A 9,904-nucleotide genomic window follows, 5' to 3' on the forward strand; every position below is an offset into this window, starting at 1 on the left:
TCCCGCTGCGGTGATAAGGCACAGCGGCAATTTCTGGTGCCTTTCTTAAGTTGTCACCGAGTATAGAGACCGGGCAGCTGGACCGGTGGCGCCACCACTCGGCACTCTCCTCGTTAGTGGAATGAACCGGTGCATTGGACTGCATAGCCTCCCGTTGTTTTTGCCGTGTTTGCTTCGGTGCTTTGAATATTTTGGTGGTGTTGTGAGCGGATATTGGCGGTGAAACGAAGTCTACACAGATGTGTTGGGTTCTTAGATGCACTAACGGCTACGTAAACTTGTCGGTCACTTCTAAAGTTGGGTAGCGGCTGCAATGATATGAGCGCTTTTGCACTAATCTACGCTTGGCTCCACCCAATCCGAGCACGGACAAAACTACTATCATTAGTATCCATTTCTTTTTAAATACACTAACGGCTACGCAAACGTATTGGAAGCTTCTAAGGTTGGGAATGGGCTACATTGACATGAGCGCTTTTTTCAGCGCTCTGCGCCTGGCTCCGCGCGATCTGAGTAGGAATAAAAGTGTTATTATTATTAATTTCTACCAAATTAAGTTACTTAACTGGTTTCAATGAATACGGTTTCAAAGCCAGCAGTAACGGTGGGATACCTCGATACGTGTTCTTTAAAAAAGCACTTACATACGAGATCGATTACCTGTGGCCGTGGAAACGTCGCGGCAGTTTACACTTTCTGTAACCGTGAGCTTCGTGCCATCGGTTTTTATGAGTGGCAGCATGGGAGACTGAGAGCCGAAGTGGGACTCGCACGTTTGTAGCGGTCATTTTATCAGGAGCCAAAGTTATTCCACCACCCAACAGCCCAAGCCACAAACCATCCCTCCTCCGCTCCCCATTTTACCACATGCGTCCAATAAAGGCTGGCACTGATAGTTAAAAAAATGTGGCAGAGTGTTAATGTCAGCCTGTGTTTTTAATGCTTAGGTATTCTTTGCTGAGTACCTAAAAATTGTGTAATGCCTTGTGAAAAAACAAAAAACGCGCGACTAGTTGCCTCAAATAGGGGTGCATCAGCCCGAGTCCTCCACCACAGACGTACTTCCGACGACACGCTGCAAGCAGTTCGAATGTGCAGAGGGGTGTGGAAGTGCAAAATTAAACAGAAAAATCATCCAGCGCTCCGTCTAACGACCACGATGGTTGAACGCGAAGCCTTCTTCGTGTGAAATGGAATGGGAAAGGGTCAACGTAAAACACGCTGATATTAAAAGACCAAACTGCGTACTGTTCAAATTCGAAGTACAACTAGTCAAAGTTTAAATCCAGAAGGCAACTATGAAAAACCATTCGAGAAAGCTTTGTGATAAACGATCATCGTCGTTAGATGGAGGAGTGCAAGATTTTTCAAGCGTAGGTGACAGCCTCAGGCAGCTTGTAAAACTCGACCGCGGCATTAGTTCTGAAACTGGGGGCAGCTTTTTGGCACCCTCTTGTCTCTCGTCCTTCATCCGCCCACGCAGGAATTTTTTTTTGAAAAACCATTAACCAACTACCCAGTAACCATAGCAAGTCTTATAAAGCAATGCTTTTCCACGGCACGCATCAACGTTCTATAGTCATGCGGTATTTATTCTGTCAAAGATTCCCGCTGGCTGTATACGTATTTCTGTGAAATTAAAGACGCTTCTGCTGTAGTTAATGACGTTTTTTTTTTGTTTTGTGGTAAATGTTAGAAGGCAACCCCACCCCAAATTTGTCTTTCGCTTGCGCACGACGTCGTTTCGTCATCAACTGCTAAAGTCGAGCGCCGCAGCATTCTTAGATCGACTGCACACACCGGCTTGGTAGGAGCATTTAGTTGCAATATATTCCTCTATACATTAAAGTGCGTGCAGGCATGAAAAATTTGCATGAAGGAGTGGACTTGCACTTCCTGATTGACTCCCAGCTTGGGGCATTCAGCGTCGTCTGCTATTTGTAATTATTGAGAATGGGCGTAAATCATACACATGGCATGCTTCGTAAAGGTCACCTCCACGCTCAAGATTTACCAATCTGAAAAAAAGTACTTGTGGTTATGCACGCTCTGCAAGCCGCACCACAGCAGAACGACAGAAAACCATACACAACTACGCTGCGCTGACCGCCAACGGCATTCCACTGACGAGCGGTTCGCCATGGGCGGCGCTGTTTGCTGAAGCGATGGTGGTGCCATACAACGGCCGCCCGGTCCCTATAGCGCTATTGACTCACGCCAGCGTTCCAAGTAGGCAAGTTGCTGCTCATCCGGCAAGGATGCGCATCTACTCGACGAACTGTATAGCTTGAAGCGGCAACGGTGACAGCAACGGCTTCCCATTGTTTTAGCGCGCATTTCTACTGCTCTCCGGGTTGACGCTTCTTTAATTTCCGCTCTTCCTCCTAGCGAACGACATGTGTCCGTTCCATAGCGAACGAAATCCTGAAACCTCCGAGCTTAATTCTAGCGGACAAACACATTGCCGCCCGTTTGCCTACCCCGTCGTAGGAATCTTTACTGTCTGTTTAACAACACACCAACCGAGACCCAAACCGCTCGATTACAGAGGGCAGCTGACAGGGCGCATTCAGCGATGTGACTTTCACGTTTAAATCTCCAAAAAGCACAACGAGCATGTCATTGGCAGCCGCGTGAAACACAGCGGTGCACGCACCTCTCCCTCCTTCCGCAATACTCCGGCGAAAATGTCGCTCGTAAAGCATTCTCAGCCAAATAATCATCTGCTCACACCGGCGTTCCAACAGGGAAAGTGGCTCTTCAACTAAGGGAGGGGTGGGGGACCCACAGCTGCTCGGCGAAGTGGACGGCAATGGCGGCGGCGGCTTTCGGTCGATTTTACGCCCATCCCCGCTTTTATAGATTCTCCGCAATCATCTGAAACGGCGCCGCTGCTGTTCTCAGCCGGCTGCGCTACTTGTGAGAGGAATCCGCGGGGGCGAGGATAATAACAGTTGCGAAAGACGAGTCGCTGGTGGCGACGAGGAGCGCCGGAGAGGAACCTTGTAAGGGCGCTTCACCGGAACGAAAACGGTGGGGGGAAGGCGGGGGATGAGGAGGGAGGGCTGAAGAGGAGGGGAGAGCCATATGCTGTTTTGCAGTAAAACTGGTGCCGATTGTCCAACTACACGCATGGCCGCAGGGTAAACCTTTCATACCGCCGTCCCGCGCAAAGCGGAACTTGAACTTCGCGAATGCGAACTTAAACATCACCTTCTTGAACCACGCTGTTTTAAAACAGGAAAAGGAAAGACCACACAGGACGAGACGAAGCGCGACCTAACTCAGTTCGCGCTTCGTCTCGTCCTGTGTGCTCTTTCCTTTTCCTGTTTTAAAACGGCGCGGTTCAAGAAGATGCAGAACCAACTAGCCCCCATCTTAGCCTTGCTTAAACATCACCCTTGACGTTCACAAGTAGCACTTCGATGCTACAGAAGAAAAGAGGCTACAACCTTGTTGCAGTCGGAAGCGACGTAGACAGTGAAACCGCCTATGTCTCGCATTTATTCATTGTACAGATATATTGTTTTTTTTTTAAGTGCAAAAGGATCGAGAAGTGCGTTTTCGTGAAAACAAATATAGGAAATGTCTCCACACGGGGTTCTAAGAAAGTACGACTCGTATCCGCACTTGAATCATTTTTTCGACCTTTCACACTGTCTCCGTCGAACGCATAATCGCAAAATCGAAACGCGGATTTTCTTCTTCGCATTGCTTTTTTGGTTATAACCTTTCACAGAACCCCACCAGTCATCAGGTAGTGCACGGGAAGGTAGTGTACGCCTTGGTAGTCTGATTTTTCAGCACGCGTGCATGCAGCAACTTATCCTTTTAAAAAATGCAGTGATAAAAAAAGGGCAAAATATGTTGAAATGCAGACGGGAAGGGCGCCATCCTGTTTGTCCAGCGCGGGAAGCGTCGTCTTTTCTAGTTTTCTTGCGCAGCGCTGCTGCTTCTATCCTACACTCTTAATCTGGTTCCACGTAAGATCCACTTAGTAACTGGAACTTTTTTGCAAAAAAGTTCCAGTTATATATTTGGAACCGTGTTCCACATATCCTGAAAATCAAGTGGAACAGTGCCCCACATATTTTTGCAACTAAATTATGTGGATCGGTGTTCCAAATAAAAGTATGCGGATCACTGTTCCAAATAAAAGGGTAGTTTAAGTTACTGGAACAGTGATCCATGTAAAATGATTATAGAATTTATCCGGTGCGCCGTTCCAGGTACCTTCAGACCAGCTGTTTATATAAAACGGTGTTCCTATAGACATTGGGAAGCTGTCTATGGGACTCCACTTTTCCAATATTTCTGCTTTCCTGTCGGTATACACCGAGGTCATATGCCAGGCTGGCGGATGCATTGGTATCAGCAGGAAACCGCAAGCACCATTTTAACACAGCCTTGATATATGACCCGCAGTGATACCAACAATCGGAAAGCAGAAACCACCGCAGCAGTGTGGTCCCTGACAGTTCCCAACAGTTGCCTATCGGAGCACAGTTCTATATAAAAGTTGGTCTGAGGCACCTAGAGCGGCACACAGTCTTTGGCTTCACCCGCAGAATCCTGTTCTGGGTTTCAGCTGCATGTAAAAGAAACAATATACTTGCATTAAAATACGCACGAAACCAACTATTATGACTCATACACTGCTTTTCAACATACTATACAACTTTATTGGGTGTTAGTATGATACATTTCAGATTTGAATAGCTGTCTATTTTAAATTGCACAGAAAATGACCAACGTACAAGGAATAAATACCATAACGATAACACTAGGCTCCAAGTGGCATTTTCACATATTCACCTTTACTCAAAAACATGGTTAATAAAGACAGTATTAGGGGCAACTGCTTCACAAATAAATAGACGTGCGCGTCTACCGCGGCACTGACACAGACATTAAACAACAGTGAGCATCAAATATGCTGTCTTAATTAGATAAACCAAGGTAATTCAAAGGCGGATTACCCATTCGCTTGCCATACTATGTTTACGCATAACTGTTTGGGAAAATGCAGTTTGCTATTAAATTGTAGGGAAAGGCGTAAAAACAAGCCATACACGGTTGTATTATCACAAACCTACAACAGTGCAGTGCAAGAGTTTAGGAAAACAACGCTCGAGCCAAGATTAACGATAAAACATTATGACACGAGAGGTCACATGTGGCAGTATGCCACCATTAAAACATGATTATTTAAGATAGTAGTTTCCTGACACCAGACGTAAGTGTAACATCAAGCTATTTGTAGGCAAAATAGACTTTATGAGCGTCCTGAAAAGGCCTGACTTAAGGCACGTTACTTGCCCAAAAAATTTGTAGTTGTTTAAAATAATTCATCCCAAGAAATCTCACAAAAGCCAGCGTGAATCTTATATAATTTTGCAAACCAGGTAGCTGGAAGCATGTTACACATATTAAAATTTAACAAGCAGACTAATTATATACGTCATCAATTCAAGCGGGAACAAGTCAGACATCCTTAAGAAGCAAACAAGCCAGCGTTGAATCATACAGGTGACCAGTTTTACAAAGCAGACTTGAAAGCATTTTTTCCAGCCTCAACATTTTACCTTAGGTGACATTCACAGTTGCGTGCTATAAAAACCCTCCCGTCTTGCTATCAGGGTAATTGTGACCAAAGCCCTGCTTCTGCCAAGCAAGAAATGCAGCTTTGTTCAAAGAAGAAAACTTGTTCAAGCCAAATACGCACATTTTCAATTCTTTTAGGTCATGCGTGTCAGCTCACATCTGGTACTAAAATTTATCAATGAAGGCGGAAGCCATCTGCGTAAATAATCACTGTCACTTTTGCATTAGCAACAGCACTGCCATGAAAAAAATCTCATGAGCTACACTTAAATAATAAGGACGTTACAATGCGGTGCCATGAACTACATTAACACCCACTATAGATTTAAAGGCAGCCTGCGCATTGTGCCAATGATGAAACATGATGAAACACGACTTCAGTGTTCAGTTGACATGAAACTTGCATGTGCCAGTAACTCAAACCTCTTCATCTGATTTCACCCCCTTCATGCCTTTCATCTGACCTCCTTCATGCCTTTCAAGAGATACTTTACCTCTACCAATAATTTAAAATCCCAAGTAGAGACTCCAAATTAAATGACACCAGGCCACTGTCAAACTTCTCATGCTTTCCAAGAACTCCCTGCAAAAGTCCCAAGAACTCTCCAAAGGCACACAACCATATGAACATGATGACACGATGAAAAAGATGACATATGCGGCGAAGAGGATGACCACATCCTGAAGTGACAATGCAGGCGGCGAATCCGTGATGTGTTTCTTGCGGGCAATATTGATGCCGCCAGTCCCTTCTCTCAGAATAACCGGGCCTCGAGAAGACTTACTGCTCACCTCATGTACCTTCAAGGAAACAAGAAAATTTTGTTACATGGTTGCTTTAAATGAGTGAGTTGCTTAGTCCCTTTCATAACACAATAATTGATTTAAAATCAGTGATTTCTTGGGTTTTTTCTAGGAGTGCTGCTAAAGGTGAAAGTGCGCTAAACAATATCACCACAGACAATCAATGAAATTGCCCAGATTCTGGAAAGTATCCAACTTTGCTGCCTCGGTATCCTGAATATAAGGTTTTTTTTATCCTTGAGAGGTTTCGTTTATTAATCAAATAATAATTACTATAATCACCTTTCGGCATTATATTTTACACACCTTCTCTCTGCATAAAATGTTCTCTGTACTGTATAATGTGCTCCCTAGAATGCTGTAGTGAAACTGGCTTATTATAACTTACAGCTAAACGATGTTTCTACCACAAAGAAATAAATGGCCAGTCATAGGAAATCATAAATATCGCACTGTGGCAAACATTTTTTCTAGTTCCACCTAAAATATTCCCCTCTCGATATGTATTACCTTCATGCTTCGTAGTGATATGAGGCAGAAGTTCAGCTGACTAATGCTGAAGTAGGCTGTTGCACAATTTTCTTATAAATCGCAACTATAGCACATTTTCTTGCAGACGTCACTTTCTGTGCTCTAAACAATTCCCTTAAAAAAATTACCCCTTATTTAACCACCTGTCATAATCGAATGCAAGCATTACTCATGCTACGCCTGTATTTGGGAGTATTATTGGTGCTACGGGCGTATTAAAAGCGGGAAATTTAAATCGTCAGTTGCCACCGTATTGCTGTAGCAGCAACCACGTTGGGCGTGTCCGTGGTGCTGGCAAATCACAACAACTCTCAAGGTGTAAAAGCTAAATATTTACAAAACTAAAATACAAAATAGTGTTTTTTTTTTTGGCCACAGTTGGAGTATCCGTAATAGGCGGAATGTGAACACAATGGCCAATATTGGCGTTCACGATAACTTCTTAACACTGAGGTTTTATTAGGACGAACAGACCCAGAAATTGAGTCTCGAAAAAACAAAATGCCAGCTTACCCAACCAAAATTAAGACCCGGGTGTTTCTGCCAGGGCCGTCTCAAAGTGCACTTCCAGAAAAGTTTCGCTAACGTGTTCCGAAAAGCTCCTACTGTCACCTTGAGCCACAGGCCAAGCTGTCACTGAAAAGAAGTTTGAAACCATTAGTTATAAAGAAACTACCTAAAACGCGCCATGAAAGACCCAAAAATGGCAGTGCGTACTTACTTGTAGAATGCAATGATTTCATCCCGTGCAAGAGCTTTAATGTGTTGCCCTCTGATGATACACTTCCAAGAAGGGGTCCAAATACAATTAAAATGGCCGTATGCATTCCTTGTACCACTGTTTTAGGTCTATCTTCGCCCTATTGCCTAGAAAATAAACAGTACAAAAATATCAGAGAATAAATTTATGCCTTGCTTTACCCAGGGAGCACGAGAAAATATTGAACAATGTCTGATTCGTTCCACGAAAGTATAATGTCTTTTTTACAGCGGAAACCCTGGTAATCTTTTTTCGCTAAACAATTCGAGATATGAAAATATTTGAACATACTTTAAGCTCACCTGTCCTTGGTTTATGCGAACTGGTGAATATCTGCACAATATGCACAACTCAAAAAGTACTCTTTTGTGGCTTATAAGCTCCACAGGGCATTCATAATCCGCCACACTCTCCCCGACGACCCTTCAGCATGCCAAAGATGTCTTCAGCCAGTGAATGCCACAGCCATGACTTCGCAGGAGCATGTAAAGAAAGGAAATAATTTGTTTTCTTTTTTCTTTTGCAGAGGAACAAAAACATTTGTTACAACCTATCAGTGGAGGGCCAAATGTCTCCACAGTCAGCCATATACTCTTTCTGAACAGGTCATACAGTATGAATACAGAATGTACCAATCTGCTTTTGCAGTGTAATTTCTACGTTCAAAGGCGAACAGAAATGGATTAATGTTTGGTGCACATCATGATGCAACAACTTTGCACCGGAGCGTTTTGAAAATTATTCCAACTTTCGAGCTGCCACTGACATTGATAGCATAAAATGGCAGGAATGGATTATTTTTAAACTTACTTTGTGACGTTAAAACTTCTAATAGTCCACACGTGAGTTTTATGGGTAATTATTCAGAGGTCTCAGGTTACCACTGACATTGACAGCATAGAAACGGCACCACACTTTCTGCGTGTTTCCACCTGCCTTCCCATCCACAAAAGGAACGTTTTGTTACTACGCTACTGCTCAGACAACCACTTTTCCTTGCATTTCACTACACGTCAGGGAGCCAATTAACGTTGACTAGTGTAAATAGACCATTTGAATTCATCGAAGGCATTGGAAGAAACAAGGAGCAACTACACACACAGCACAGATAAACGTAAGCAGTGCTGCTGCCAACGCCTTGAACGCACATCAACATTAGGCGAAATAGCGTGATTAGCACAGTAAATTTATGGCTCTCAGAAGACCAACACAACGCAATTAACACGGAAGTTTGAAAATACCGATAAGTCTAAAGACAGACGCTCCGATAAACATGTGCAGTGTGTCCGCGTGAGACAATAGCGTGCGACTAACCCGACAAGATTCAGTACCGCTGACAGGTACAGCAACCGTCAATATACAACTAAGCAACACCACACCATAAGGGGACATGCAGACTCGAGAAATGCGCGCACCAGCCACTTTCTAAATAGCACTAGCTAACGTACGCAGTCATAAATGCAGTGCCCCTCGGAGCAATGTACGCAGTGCCCCTCGGGGCAACCCCGTTTCGAACGCCCAGCCCGCAAGGGTGGTTCCTTCGTACGTGGAAACACGTGAGGTTCGTTAATCACAGAAATGTCAAGCCGACTCCTACCCACAAACACACAAGCTTAAGTGAATAACGGCCGCAAACGTTTCTCGCATCGAACAGGCAGCGGAGCGGCACGTTTATCGGACGCAGTGATGAACAAGTCAAAGAACAACAACCGTTACCAGAACATAAATAAGCAGCACTGACCTTTTTTGCGCCTCCCGGCAAAACTTCACTTCGTCGAACAGTAAATACAGCCCGAGGACATGAAGAAATCCGCAGTTTCACGCCACAGCCAAACTGGTAACCGTTCCCGCCAGTCTGACCGACAGTTCATTTAGTACATCAAGCGCATAACGCGAGCAATCGAGAAAACCGCTGTAGAACGCCACTGGTAGCGCTGCATGCGGACGAACAAAAACTAGCTTCCGTAAACGTTGAGACGTAGGGGCGCTGCTGTCGTTAAAAGTGTTCACGCAGTCCCGTTTTTCCCCCATCGTCGTTGTACCCGTTGCCGTCCCACTATACCACGCATCAAGGCAAGCAGCGCTGCCGTGTATTCTTTCCTCCATGCTGTCAACGCATGCGCACGGCATGCCGCACTGAATTGGCGGTCGTTTCGTGATCGTTTCGGCCAACTTTTTCTTCCTCCGTGCCTTCGGCGATGCACG

General features: G+C 44.6%; 1 long non-coding RNA gene across 2 annotated transcripts; it reads right to left on the reverse strand.

The window, feature by feature from the left end:
- Positions 1-6,092: 6,092 nt before the first annotated feature.
- On the reverse strand, positions 6,093-9,559 carry LOC144139257 (uncharacterized). 2 transcript variants are annotated; one of them, XR_013316119.1, is made up of 5 exons: positions 9,441-9,536; positions 8,002-8,170; positions 7,661-7,806; positions 7,453-7,575; positions 6,093-6,405 (listed from the first exon to the last, which is right to left on the reverse strand). It is a non-coding gene; the product is annotated as an uncharacterized LOC144139257 (long non-coding RNA). The 2 variants fall into 2 exon arrangements; XR_013316120.1 differs by lacking the exon at positions 8,002-8,170 and having other exon boundaries at positions 6,098-6,405; positions 9,441-9,559.
- Positions 9,560-9,904: the final 345 nt, after the last annotated feature.

The sequence above is a fragment of the Haemaphysalis longicornis genome, unplaced genomic scaffold, assembly GCF_048455015.1.
Source record: "Haemaphysalis longicornis isolate Haplotype H1 unplaced genomic scaffold, Haemaphysalis longicornis Haplotype H1 scaffold_5, whole genome shotgun sequence".
NCBI lineage: Eukaryota > Metazoa > Arthropoda > Arachnida > Ixodida > Ixodidae > Haemaphysalis > Haemaphysalis longicornis.